The sequence below is a fragment of the Balaenoptera acutorostrata genome, chromosome 1, assembly GCF_949987535.1.
Source record: "Balaenoptera acutorostrata chromosome 1, mBalAcu1.1, whole genome shotgun sequence".
Taxonomy (NCBI): Eukaryota; Metazoa; Chordata; class Mammalia; order Artiodactyla; family Balaenopteridae; genus Balaenoptera; species Balaenoptera acutorostrata.
The window spans coordinates 36,047,382-36,061,985 of record NC_080064.1 but is presented as its reverse complement, the minus strand read 5'-3'; positions in this window follow the sequence as shown (position 1 = coordinate 36,061,985).

Here is a 14,604-nt window from a genome sequence, read left to right as displayed (position 1 = left end):
CAACCCAACCCCGAGCCTAAACCGACCCGGGCTCCAGTACCGAACCGGAACCCCAAAATGAGCATGGACAGACCCAAACTCCCATACGAAGTCTGGATCCTATTAGAGGCTCCCAATCCAAATATGAACCTGATACTACTCTAGGACCCCATTCCCTCGATGTGAACCTGATACCGAGCCCAGACCCACCCCCAAACTCAATAGTAAGTCCAAACCCCTAAATCTGCCCCGAAATTGGCTCAAGTAATAATTTTAATCCGAACCCCTATATTGACCTCAAATACCAATTCTGACTCTAAACCCCTTTATCACCTCTACTTGATAGTGACCCCATCACCAACCCTGGTCCTTAAATTTAAATGGACCCCAGTACCAACGCTGAGCCCTGATCCCTGTATGAACCCTAAAGTCCAATGGCTCCCTTCTTATGGACCCCAGCACTCTTTTCTGAACCCCAAGCCTTACATAAACCTCTAATACTGCAGTCCTAATCCCAGGTCAACACCAACACCCTTTCTGAACTGGGACTGAGATACCAGAAAAGGACCCTAATACAAATACTGACCTCAAACCTCATCCATATAGGGGCCCATTTAAGACCCTACATTGTCTCACCTCTAATGGTAATTTTGGAACCCAAGATTTATGAGACTGGCTTTGCAGAAACTCCACACTAATCCACTCAATCCCCATACTCACTCTACTTCTCTGACCCGATGTCAACCCCAGAGCCTGGCCAACACCTCAATATCTACACCAATTCCAACTGTGAACCTGAGTCACATTGTGAGTTGGCCCTTGAGTTCAGTACTTGATAATGTCCCCCAAGCCTGATATAAACCTCAGTATTGAGTTTCTGACTCCTCATATCAAACTCAGTTGCTGACCCTATAAATTTCTGGGCTAAACCAATAATTTACCGGGAGATTAATTCCAAGTCCTAACTCAGGAACTTGGTGAGCTCCAAACCAAGAGCCGCACCTTGGCACCAAAGCCTCTGGCCCCAGACCTATCGTCCAGTCCGTGCCACACCAGCCGTCTCCTGCCTGCCCCCCTCATGAAAGACGGGGTGCCTACCCCTACTGCCCTAGGTAAAGTGAGGACCCCTATGAGATCTCTGATCTATGGAGTCTCTGTGATACCACTGTGAGTCTGGAGGTTAGGTGAGAAAGTTTGGGGATTGTTGAGGCATCTGGACTTGGGGATCACAGTGTAATGTGCAGGGCAGGGGTAGAGGTGGGGGTCTAGGGATCTGGGCTGAGGGGTCAAGTTCTGGTTATCACCTAATTCACTACCTGCATTTGCCTTGGACTTGGATTTAGAAACGGTGCGTGTGCGCCCCCTGGTGTGTGAGAAGGGGATGGGACTGGCTCCAGTGATTCTGGGCAAACAGTTAGATCCGGATTCCGGATGACAAACGGATCAAAAATGAACATTCCTAGTCCGTGGTTTTTTTATCCATTGGTAATTTTGGTGTACTGTGGAGGAAGCATTACAAATTTTGTGCATCTTTAGACGTTTTGGCCTGTTTTTCAGTATTGGAGTGGGTTTAGGCTTTCGGGGGGTGGGATTCTTCTAAATTTAAAAAAGTATGCTTTTTGGTGATGCCTGCTCATTGCTGACTCGTGAAAACAGTTCCTCTTGGCTTCAATGGCCTACACTCTCCTCCCTGGCTACCGTTTCTCAATCTCTTTTACCATCTCCTGCTCCTCCTGAGGTCTATCCTAGGCCGTCCCTTCTTCCCCTCTGCCTCTTGTCCCTTGGACCGTCTCTACCACCACCAACCAAATGCTGATGACTTCCAAATCTCTGTCTGCAGTGTGGGCCTCTCTTCTGAGCTCAGGACCCATATATCCAAGAGTCTTCTCTAGATCACTCCCCAGATGTTCATCAGGTAAACTGAATTCACCCTCTCTCCTGCTGCCCCAGCAGCAACACTTCATTCACTCAGTCACTGGGCCAGAAACAGGGCACCTTCCCTCCTGCACCCTCATCTAATGCAACCTGCAAATCTTGAAATGTAAAAAGGGACTAGAGATCATCCCAGAGGGAGGTGGGCAGGAGTCGGGGATGGAGAGAGAAAGTTGGGGGGGGAGGGGAAGAGATGGAAGAGAGACAGAGACAGAGAGCTTCTGACTTTTGGGTTTTGGTTCACACAAAATCAAGTTGGTCATAAAATCTCTCACACATAGTCATAAAAAACGCCCCTTAAGGCTTACTCTGTGTTGAGTAGGGTCAGTACCCTGGAACCAATGGTACCTATTTAGAACCATCACTTCCTCCAGGGAGCCACCTCTAACCCCTGGCTGAGTTGAGGGCTTGCCTGCCCAAACTCTAAACACTGGGTGTCACCACCATCAGTATCTGTGTCTGTCCCCACCCCCCTCCCCACACCTTATAGGTTGTGGGTTCCTTGAGGGCAGGGCAGGAGGGGTGAGCCTGCCTTGTCCACTGCCATATCCCAGGGGCCCGTACTGGGCCCTGATACACAAAAGGTGCTCAGTACATATTTGTTAAAGGAATAAAAAGATAGCTTTTCCTCTTCTGTGCTCAGGGACCATCAGACATAAGTGACCAGGTGGGGAAAGCTCCCTGACCAAGCCTCAGAGCTTGTCCACACCTGGGGCTTCTGTTGGCCTGGCATGCCCTGAGAGGGGCTTGTGGTGTTTGCTGACCTGTGTGCCTGCAGCCTGGGCCTCAGTGGGTCTGCAGCTCTGGCAGCCTAGTTCCCTCTGTCCAGCACTGCCTAATCTGTGAACTAAATACTTGGAAGGCCCGTGGGCCAGGGCCCTTACACTCCTATGGCTGAAGTCAGCAGACCCACTCACTGCTGGGCCAACCAGCCTCCTGCTTCAACCCTCACAGGGACAGAGGGTTCTCAGAATCTCAAGCCATTGGTCTCTAGCCCCCTGCTCACCCACCTTTCAGTACCACGTGTGGTCAGGTGTTTGCTGAGTTGCAGTGTGAGAGTGGCTGCAAGCAGACTGCCCAGATCTCAGTGTGCCCAGCACCTGGAACTGGACACAAGGCCGAAGTAAAGGAACCAGAGGCCCAGGCCCTGGGGCCACACAGACAAGAGCCTCAGGTGGCTGGGCCTGTGAATGCCTGAGAGCGGTGGAAAGAGAGGAGCCAAGGCTCTGTCCAGACTGCCAAACTCTGAGCTCGGGGTCCATGTGGACTTGACGCGCTGCTCTGCTCCTGGGCCTGGCGGGGAGGGACGTCCTTGTGCTCATCTGTGAAGGCCGAGTGCTACCACATGGTAGATCTGTGTCTGTCGGGCTCCAGCCCCAGGGGGCAGGGTAAGGGGAGAGCCAGATGTCAGCTCCCACTCACTGTTCACCCTTTGCCCAGGTCCCAGGCCCACTGGACACTGCTCAAACTCATGACGTAAATACAACTCTTAGTCATCTCTTAGTTGGTCTAAATCAAATTAAATTCAGCTTGAGTCCCTGCCCAGCAGATCTGTGAGAATTCCATATCACTCACAGCTCTCCTTCACCTCCCTCCAATGGTCCAAGAATGCCGGGGGCTTGCACAGCCCCAAAGATGCTCAGTCTGTACTCCTCTTTGCAGAGAAAGGCTGAGGTCTATTTCAGGCCGGCGCTGCCATTGCAGACATTAGTCGTCCCTGCTGTGGGCCTCCCACTGTTTGTCCCCCATCTTCAGGGCCACTCCCCCATCCCTGGCTCTTTATGGGGGTCTCTCCCGTAAACCCTCAAAGTTGCAGCCCTTAGACCTTGGCATTTGCAGTCACACACAGCCATTTTCCGGGGCGGGAGGGGCGGTGCATGCCAGGGTGGGACGGGGAATGCCCGTCCTCCTGCCCCTCTCTTCCATACTGGAGAATCAACTCCCTAAGACGCGGTGGTGTTCTCCCTCTCAGCCCAAAGGACTCAGACGCCAGCACTGCAAAACAGTCTGTGTACCATCTCAGGTGTGGAGTGGGAGGGAAAAGGCCCAGGCCCTAGAACACGAATGCCTGGCTAATGCCTTTCACTCCTTCCTAGTGAGTCACTACATGGGGTGTGTGTGTGTGTGTGTGTGAATGAGACAGGAGTTAATGTCTCAATAGAACACTCCGCTGATGACTTCCCCTCAAGCTTCTCTGAGAAAACAGAGGCTACCGGGGAGGACATCTCCATCCCCCCACTATCAAATCCACAAATCCACCCCATCTACTCCTTCCTCTCTCTCTCCCTCCTGAGATGCGTCCTGCCATGACAGGGGCTGACCCCACCTGCCTCCTCTTTACTGTACCATTCCCATCGACTTGCAGTCATGCTCAAGTCTCTCCCATCCTAAAAAGTTCCCTCCCTGGACCCCACCGGCCTGTCCAGAGTGGGAAAGATGGAGCGTTTCTCTGTTCTCCTTCACAGCAAACCCAAGAGCTGTTGCCACAGGGAGCCTCCACCCTCCCGTCTCCTGTACACACTCAGCCCACTATGACACAGCTTTTGGGACCAACACCCCTCTGAAATTGCTCTTGACATGATGACTATTCACCTCCCTTTTGCCCAATCCAACGACCTTGCCTGTTTGCAGCTTAGTGGACCTCTCAGTGGCCTTTGCTACTTCAGTCCCTTCAGTGTCAGCACACACAGACCAGCTCCTGACCTCCTTGTCGAATCCCCATCTGCAGGCCACTGGGTGACCTGTTCATACCATCACCTGCTGGGCCTCGTCCCGTCCCTCACCGCACCACCTGCTCAGGTGACCTCAAGATGAGATAACTGTTGGGTCTCCTCAGACCTCTCCGCCGTGGACCTCTTTGTGTTCTCCTAATGCATCTGCTCTCTCCTTCCTTTGCTTTTCTTCTTGTCCCACCTGCATGTCAAGGCCTAACATTTTAATAACACTCTTGTCAATACCCCGAGCCCCTTTGCCTCTCTGCCTTTTGATCGTATCCGTCTGGCAAGCCCCCAGCTCCGGATGAGCCTTCCTATCTGCATTCTTGTGCTGTGCTCAAACAGCCAAGGAACTCCACAGGTCAGAGTGATGTTCCCATAAATCAGAACTGCTGACTGCATATGGGCCCTCGACATATTTCTCCCGTCAGCTTGGAACCCCCCTCTCTGCAGCTGGCTGTTTTCAACCTTTGCCATTTTCTCAACCAGCCCATTTTCTCCTTGCCGGCAGATGTGACCTCGACTGCTCCTTTACAGGATTAAAGCCACAGACAGGAACACCCCCCTCCCCCCACCCAGTTTCCTACTAACACAGTCACACATCTCCCTACACCTGCCCCCTCTCCTGCTGCCTCAGAGGAAGCACTCCTCCTCCTATCTCAGGCTAGGGCTGCTGCCCATCCTTGACTCCCTAGCCCCTGCGGCTTCTCTATCCATTATTCTCTCCCTCTCTGAGCTCTCCTTCCCACCAACCTGCCCCTGCAACCTTAACCCTGGCTCCCTCCCCCACTGTTGGCCGTTTGACATTCCTGTCCACTCCAACATTCAGTCATATATTGCTTTCATCTTCCACTACTTCCCCAAAACATGATATTTGAGCTAGGACCTCCATGTCTCAAAATTGGATGGGCATCTTTCCCAGTATTCATCTTATTAGACCTCCTGATTATTCAACTCCTAAAACATTAGCTTCTTTGACTCCCTTGACACCATACCCTCCTGGTTTGTCTCTTAACTCCTTGGTCTCCTTCTCAGTCTTCTCTGCAGGGTCACCCTCCTCCCTTAAATGCTGGTGTTCCTCAAGCCCATTCCTAGGCCTTTCCCCCTCTCACTGTGGACCCTCCCTGGTGATCTCATCCATGCTATAGCTTCAGTTACCGTTCATCTGCTGATGATTCACACCTTTATGTCTCCAGCCTGGAGAACTTCCTGTCTAAGCTCCCGACCAGCAGGAGCCTAGCCAATGGCTTCATCATCTCCACCTCCATTTCTCAGAGGACCTCAACCGCCAAGACGTCTGAGACCTAACTCATGGTCCTCATTCTCTCACCTTCCCAGTGTTCTCTTTCTCAGTGGACGGTACCATTGTCCACCTAACAGGCAAGCCAGAATCCTAGGAACCATCACCAAATCCTGTTAATTTTACCTCCAAAGCATCTCTGTAATCTACTCTTACCTCTTATCTGGATTCCTACAGTGGCTCCTAATTGATCCTACTGTGTCGACCCTGTCCTTATCCAGTCTTATCACGTCACTCACTCCCCTTTTAAAACCTTCTAATGACTTCCCGTTGCTCCTGGGATAAAGAGCCAACCCATTAACAAGTACTAAATGCCCTCCCCTTGCCCGCCTTCCAGCACCAGTCCAGCATCACGCTCCCCGCTGCTCAGTGCCCCCCAGCTGCACTGGCTTCCTTTCAATTCCTCAAACACACATATGTGCCCCCACCCATCCCAACCACCAGGCCTTTGCACATTCTTTCTAGAAGACTTTTCTACTCCATCACTTCACTTTTTAATTCATTCTTCACTTTTCGCTCAAGCATCATTTCCTTGGGGCAACCTTCCCTGATGTAGGTCAGCGTTGTTTGTTACACATTCTTACTGTGTCCTGTTTCTTCCATATATAATTATATTACATACATATCTCTCTGAGCCCCTCACCCTGTGTAGGAGGTGGGTGGAGTCCATGGGGGTTCCAGGCCATGTGGGCATTGGGATTCATAAGCGTCGTGGGGGACTTCCCTGGTGGTCCAGTGGCTAAGGCGTTGTGCTCCCAAGGCAGGGGGCCCGGGTTTGATCCCTGGTCAGGGAACTAGATCCCACATGCCATAACTAAGAGTTCGTGTGCCACAACTAAAGATCCCACATGCCACAAAGAAAATCCCGCACGTGGCAACTAAGGTCCCACGTGCCGCAACTAAGACCCGGTGCAGCCAAATAAATAAATAAATATTTTAAAAAAGTAAGTGTAGTGGGGGCTTCTGACCGGGGGCTTGGAGCTGCACAGGTGTATATCATGGACACCTCCACGTTTCCAAGGGCTCCCCACAAGCTGCCAATGACACTGGATGTCCCAGGCTGAACTGGCCCCAGTCAGGACAGACCAGTTGCTAGGGGCAGGCCGGCATTTGGAGACATACAGACCTGGTCTGAATTATACCTGGGGCACTTACTAGCTGTCTGGTCTTGGGCAAATTACTTCTCTGCCTAAGCCTCACTTTCCTCTTCTGTAAAAAGGGGATACTACTTACTTTGCAGCATTGTAAAAATGACATAAAATTGTGTTTGTAAAGAGCTTCATCTGCGCTTCACATCACAGGTTCTTGAAAATAGAAGGTATTTGATGATTATTAGAATTAGCATAATCAAGCCTCTAAAAGCATCGGTTTGGAGGACCATTTAAAAGCTAATCCCACTGGGTCCCATATCCTGGTAATCCTCAGCTACTGTCTGAATGAGAGCCAGCTTCATCATTCATCAACCTCCTTCTGCACTTTGTCCCCCCTCATCCAACTTTTCACTGCTCCCTCCCCAGCCTTCCCCTATAGCCCTCTGTATACCCTCAGCCTCTTCAGAAGTCCTTCCTCCAATTCCTGCCTCACTGAGGACCCAGCAACTATCTCCAGGGAAGCTGCCATTCTCCACAAGTGCAGAGTAAAGAGGCCGGGGCAGAGCCTTCCCTCTCACAAAAGCCACTCCCAGATCATATTCCTTCAGCCTCTCAGAAAAATTCCTGCTCATTTAAGGTTCACGCCATCTGGCTCTTGAAATTCGTTAATTCAACCAAGATTTATTGAGTGCTTTTTCCTCTTTCTCTACCCTACCTTCTTTCTGAAAGGGCTTGGGTGACATTAAAAACATGTAATATAAGATGCTTGGTACATAGTAGGACTCTAGTATATTTGTGAATAAGTGAATACATTTAAAAATGTTACATAGAAGTTCCCCTCTCCCCAATCCCCCCTTCAGAGGTTTCATCTAACATAAACAGAGAAGTAGAAGGTTTAGTCTTAGACCTCCCTTGAGTTGTTCCATTAGAAGCTGGTGCACCAATTTAAATGTTCTTCTAAGCTCTGCAGGGGATCACATCTCATAATGCTAGTCACCACCTGGAGCCTGGGATGTAGATAACTCAAGAACACTTTGCTTCCTCCCCTTGAACCCCAACAAAGAGGTGGGAGGTGGAGCAAGCCCCCTGCCCCTTCACCACGGCACCGTTTTGTTCTCTGCAAGACCATTATATGAGGCTGAGTTGCCATATGTGACTTGCTCTAATGCAGGGAAGGGCAGCTTAAAAGAATTACAATGCAGAAAGAGAAAAGTTACAGCTGGGTAATAACTAGGAGTTTCCCTGAGACCAGAGAGAAAAGTATCTCAGGAATCAAATGCTGGACTTCCCTGGCCATCTACTGGTTAAGAAAACACCGTGCTTCCACTGCAGGGGGCGGGGGTTCTATCCCTGGTCCAGGAACTAAGATCCCGCATGCCGCGTGGCACGGCCAAAAAAAAAAAAAAAAAAAGAAAAAGAAAAAAAAATCAAATGCTAACTTCACTCTCCTGCCCTCCTTTATACAGGTTTTCTCTAAACTGCATCCTTCATCAGCTCTCCCTTGCAACTGAGAAAATCCCTTCCTTCCCCACCAGGATGGGGGTCTAACTCCCTGGATCTCTTCCCTTCCCCCATTCAGTTCCCCAAGATAACTCCTGAGTCATATCTGCAGACTTCATCAAGTTGATCAGTAATGCTCAAATTGACACCTCCTCCCAAAGATTATTCTTGTGGGGAAGGGCTTTGGCATTCTACTTCCCATTCTTCAAGGTGGGTTTCTTTTCTTCAAGGGCCCTGGTCCAGGAAGATCCCACATGCCGCAAAGCAACTCAGCCCGTGCACCACAACTACTGTGCCTGCGCTCTAGAGCCCACGAGCCACAGCTACTGAAGCCCACGCGCCAAGAGCCCGTGCTGCACAACAAGAGAAGCCACCACAATGAGAAGCCCGTGCACCACAACAAAGAGTAGCCCCCACTCGCCACAACTAGAGAGAAGCCCACGCACAGCAACGAAGACCCAATGCAGCCAAAAAAATAATAATAAAATAAAATGAAAATATTCTTTTCAATATTCAATATCCATACTGGTTTCCTTAAATATTGAAGTTGCTAAACAAATACATTCATACCCATAGCTCAAAGATTTTACTTCTTAGGTCTAGTACATTCTAAAACCATATTGAGAAAGGAAATAATTCCTTAACGGCCTCATAATTAGCATCGTGTCTTCCCTTTTCCCTGGGAATCAGTAAATCCGATTATTGTGGCAAGACTAGAATGTCTGTTCCTTTCTTGATCCCCTTTGGGATTTGTTTGAATAAGAATATGGTCATAGTCTCTTTAATGATTTCTCAGTGATTTTCACAAGTGAGGATTTGATGGCTTGATTTTAGGACGCCTCAGTTATATTCTTGCCAAGAGCTAATATCAATCTGGGGAAAGAGAAGGGGGTTGGCCTATTCTCCCAGTTAAATAAAATTGAAGTATATGAAAAGGCTGAAAAAAAAACACCCCAAAACAAGGACAGTAATCAAGACAGTGTGATATTGGCATAAGGATAGACCTACAAATCAATGGAACAGACTTGAGAGCCCAGAAATTAACCCTTACATTTATGGTCAATTGATTTTGACAAAGGTGCCAAGACAATTCACTGGGGGAAAGGATTGTCTTTTCAACAAATGGTTCTAGAACAATTGGATATCCACATGCAAAAATATGAATTTAGACTCTTGTCTGATGCCATATTCAAAAACTAACTCAAAATGGGTCATAGACCTAAATGTAAGAGCTAAAACTATAAAACTGTTAGAAGAAAACATAGGAGTAAATCTTCAGCACTTTGGGTTAGGAAGAGTTTTTAGATATGACACTAAAACACAAGCAATATAAGAAAAAGTAATAAATTGGGCTTCACAAAAATTAAAAACTTTTCAATTCAGAAAACACCATTAAGAAAGTGAAAACATGGGCTTCCCTGGTGGCGTGGTGGTTAAGAATCTGCCTGCCAATGCAGGGGACATGGGTTCGAGCCCTGGTCCTGGAAGATCCCACATGCCACGGAGCAACTAAGCCCGCGAGCTGCAACCACTGAAGCCCGCACGCCTAGAACCCATGCTCCGCAATGAGAAGCCCCTACACAGCAAAGAGTGCCCCTGCTCTCTGCAACTAGAGAAAGCCCATGTGCAGCAATGAAGACCCAATGTAGCCAAAATTAAAAAAGATAAAAAAAAAAGAGAAAGTAAAAACAAGTCACAGACTAGGAGAAAATATTTGTAAATCTCATGCCCGATAAAAGAATTTGTATCTAGAAAATGTAAAGGACTCTTACAACTCAATAATAAGACAAATAACTCAATTTAAAAATGGGCAAAGGGGCTTCCCTGGTGGCTCAGTGGTTAAGAATCTGCTTGCTGATGCAGGGGACACGGGTGTGATCCCTGGTTCGGGAAGATCCCACATGCCGCGGAGCAACTAAGCCCGTGTGCAACAACTACTGAGCCTGTGAGCCGCAACTACTGAGCCCACGTGCCACAACTACTGAAGCCTGCGCGCCTACAGCCCATGCTCCGCAACAAGAGAAGCCACCGCCATGAGAAGCCCACGCACTGCAACTAAGAGTAGCCCCTGCTCGCCACAACTAGAGAAAGCCCGTGTGCAGCAATGAAGACCCAGCGCAGCCAAAAATAAATAAAATAAAAATTTAAAAAAATGGGCAAAGAATTGAATAGACATTTCACCAAAGAAGGCATACGAATGGCCAATAAGCACATAAAAAGATGCTCATCATTAGTTGTTAGGGAAATGCAAATTAAAACCACAATGAGATAGCACTACACATCAACTACAATGGCTGTGATCAAAAACACAGTCAGTAACAAGTGTTGATGAGGATGTGGAGAAACTAGAGTCTTCACACATTACTTGTGGGAACATGAAATAGTGCAGCACTTGGGAAAACAGTTTGAGATTCTTAACACAAATTTACCATGGACCCAGCAATTTCACTTCAGGGTAACAGCCCAAGAGAAATGAAAACATATGTCCACAGAACTTATATGTGAAAGTTCATAGCAGCAGTATTCACAATAGCCAAAAAGTAGAAACAACCCAAATGTTTATCAACTGGTGAATGGATAAACAGAATGTATTCTATCCGTACAGTAGAATACTATTTGGCAATGAAAAGGAATAAAGTACTAATAGATTCTACAGATGAACTTCAAAAACATTATACTCAGTGAAAGAAGCCAAAGATCACATATTATATGAATCCATGTATATAAAAAGTCCAGAAAAAACAAACCTACAGAAGCAGAGAGTAGATTAGTGGTTGCCGGTGGGAATGTGGAGTGACTAGAAATGAGTGCAAGGATTCTTTTCGAGGTGATGGAAATGTTTTGCGGCCATAGTTACACAATTCTGTAAATTTACTAAGAATCATTTAACGCTACACACACACACACACACACACACACACACACACACACACACACAGTGAAGAAAGAGAAAAATTATAGCTGGGTAATAACTGGGATTTTCCCTGAGACCAGAGAGAAAAGTATCTCAAGAATCAAATGAGGGTTTCACTCTCCTACCCTCCTTTATACAGGTTTTCTCTGAACTGCATCCTTTGTCAACTCCCCCTTGCAACACAGAAAATCCCTTCCTTCCCCACTGGGATGGAGGTCTAACTCCCTAGATCCCTTCCCTTCCCCCATTCAGTTCCCCAAGATAACTTGTAAGTCATGTCTTCAGCCTTCAGCAAGTTGATCAGTAATGCTCAAGTTGGCACCTCCTCCCAAAGATTATTCTTGTGGGGAAGGGTGTTGACATTCTATATCCCATCCCATATAAGACAACAGGGTAGGAAAAAAATAAATGGAACTGAGGGTGATGTTAGTATCCAAGGGTACATAAGGTAGAGGTGGACTCTAAATTTGGCTGTGCTTTCTGACAGCCAAAGGGGAAAAGGAAACAAATTGAGTATGCAATTTAATCTTTTCTTTAAGATTAAAAACAAAACAAGACTAACTGGTTAAGAGCAGCTTTGCTTTTTCAGTTCCTTAGACCTGAGAAAATTTTTTCCTAGTGAGCAGGCAATATAGGAACCAGTCAACATCTTATGGAGTTTTCTTTGACAGTTTCCTAGAACATCCTTCATTGTCATTGGTGGAATTAGGCTAGAGTTGTGCTGCCCAATGTGGTAGCCAGAGTTGCACGTGGCCATTGAAATTAAAATTAAATAAAATGAGAAATTTCATTTCTCCGTTACCCGAGCCACATCCCAAGTGCTCAGGAGCCACCTGGGCTGGTGGCTACCATGTTGGACGGTGCATCTATAGAGCATTTCCATCACTGCAGAAAGTTCTATTGGGTGGTGCTAGGCTAGAGGAGAGTTTAGTAAAAACAAATAAAAGTTTAGAGTTCAATAGAGAACAAACGTATGGACACCAAGGGGGGAAAGGCGGGGGTGGGATGAATTGGGAGATTGGGATTGACATATATACACTATTGACACTATGTATAAAATAGACAACTAATGAGAACCTACTGTATAGCTCAGGGAACTCTACTCAGTGCTCTGCGATGACCTAAATGGGAAGGAAATCCAAAAAAGAGGGGATATACGTATATGTATAGCTGATTCACTTTGCTGTACAGTAGAAACTAACACAACATTGTAAAGCAACTGTACTCCAATAAAAATTAATTAAAAAAAAAAAGTTTGGAGTTCAGAATGTTGGTGAAAGAGTGATTCTGTCCCAACCGTGGCATGGATGGAACTCTTCAATCTGCTTTCATAACATCACACATTGAGAACAGGGGCAGAACGATGGGTTGGGGATAAGAGTGGAAATTTGATTTTTAAAAAATAGGAGCCGGTTTAACATAGATATGTTTTGACTTTTTCTAACTTTTGAATGGGGAGTGGTGAGATAAACTCGGCCCCCCAGGGTCACGCTTCTTTGGGGAACAACATTGGGTTAGTTTAGCTGTTCGGCTAACGATTGGGCTTCTGTTTCACAAAGCACCCTTTGGCTGGCTTCTCCTTGCCGAGTGGTATGTTCAGGCTGGCAGGATTTTGATATACAGAGCAGGGAAGGGGTAAAGTCAGGCTGGCAGGGAGAGGCTGAAATGTGGATGGATGGGGGGAGAAGGGGTGAGTGTGGGTTCTGCCGTGAGGGCAGGTGCTGAAGGAGTGAGGACCCAAGGGGATTCTGCTGTGCATGAATGAGGAGAAAGGTCATGCACCTTTCTCTTCAGTGCTCCAAGAAACTTTTGGTCACATGGGAGTTGGGTTTGTGTTTGGGGAGATTTCATGGTGTGCAGAGACCAACTTCCTGTCTGGCAGAGGGTGGCGGAAGCAGTGGCTTCGGGAGATCCAGTCACGTGGGGGTTAAAGGCTGGGTCTTGACCGGGATTTTTTTACCCGATGGGTGGTACTTACCTGCATCTTGGATTAAATCATTCTTCTCAAACTCCAGAGTCCAACCTCACTCTGACTGCCAAGCTTGCAGATTTATGGCACCAAGAAATGAAGATCGATCAGGCCTGAGCTGTAACGAAGTTTGGAATCCCATCTCAAAGTCAGGGGGAAATTGAGGAAACCACTCGGAGATAGAAATGACAACTGTGGTGGCACAAGGTCCTCTCTGGGCCCATATCTGCCTTCCTGAAGCATGAGACATACAAAGGCCTGAGTGACCAAAAGGGCATGTGGCCACGTGACTCCTGACCAAAGAGACAAGAGCTCTTTGTACATAACAACACGCAGGCCAGGTGCCAAGAGGAGATTGCAATGGTGGTAGGAAAAGTCTTTCTTTCTTGATATTCTCCCAACCAACAGCCCCCATCTGCATCCCACTCCTACTCATCTGGAGTAAAACCACAGAACTGAACAACTGACAGCTTGAACCAGAGCTCAAGGAGGCAGGCTCCTGCACCGGGGAAGGAAAGACAAAACACAAACGGGTGAAGCCAGAGAAGAGCGAGAGAGGGTTCAGGAGAGGGTTTTCTTCCTCCCAGTGTCAAGAGGGTGGTGGTTTTGGGTGCGCTGAGAGCCTGCACGAAAAGGCCCTTGCTGACTGCGGCGCTATTAGGGTCCAGCCATTCTTGAAGGTTCTCTGGATACACTCTGTACAGATTGGAAGAAAAACTCAAGTCAGAAGTCAACAATGATTTTAGTGCTTTAGGTATGTGCCTTTTTCTGACTAATAGTACAGTTGTTTACAGTAAACTCCACTTCTCCCTCACTTCCACGTTTACAGAGTCGTGTTGAATAGTGTCAGTGAAAACCACCCAGAAGTATCGACCGAGGCTGGCAACCCCACCTTGCTACTGTTCATCCCAATGTTCTCCACTGTGGTATCCTAGGAGCGGTAAGGAATGTACTGAGGAACAAAGGACATCCAGCAATGGAAGGAAGAAGAAGAGAGACCCGGGGTGGGGACGGGGGCGGGGTAGGGGGGGCAGAGAGAGAGGTTACAGTCACACCTGGCTCCGGAGTGGCTGGAAGGTGTAATTGTTGAGCACGGATGGTTCATGCAGGCAGCCCCAGACAACGTCTAGGGGAGGCAACCGTGCAGGGAGCTGTGTGCACATGTATGATCTGAGCACATCTGGAGCAACAGATGCAAACAGTCC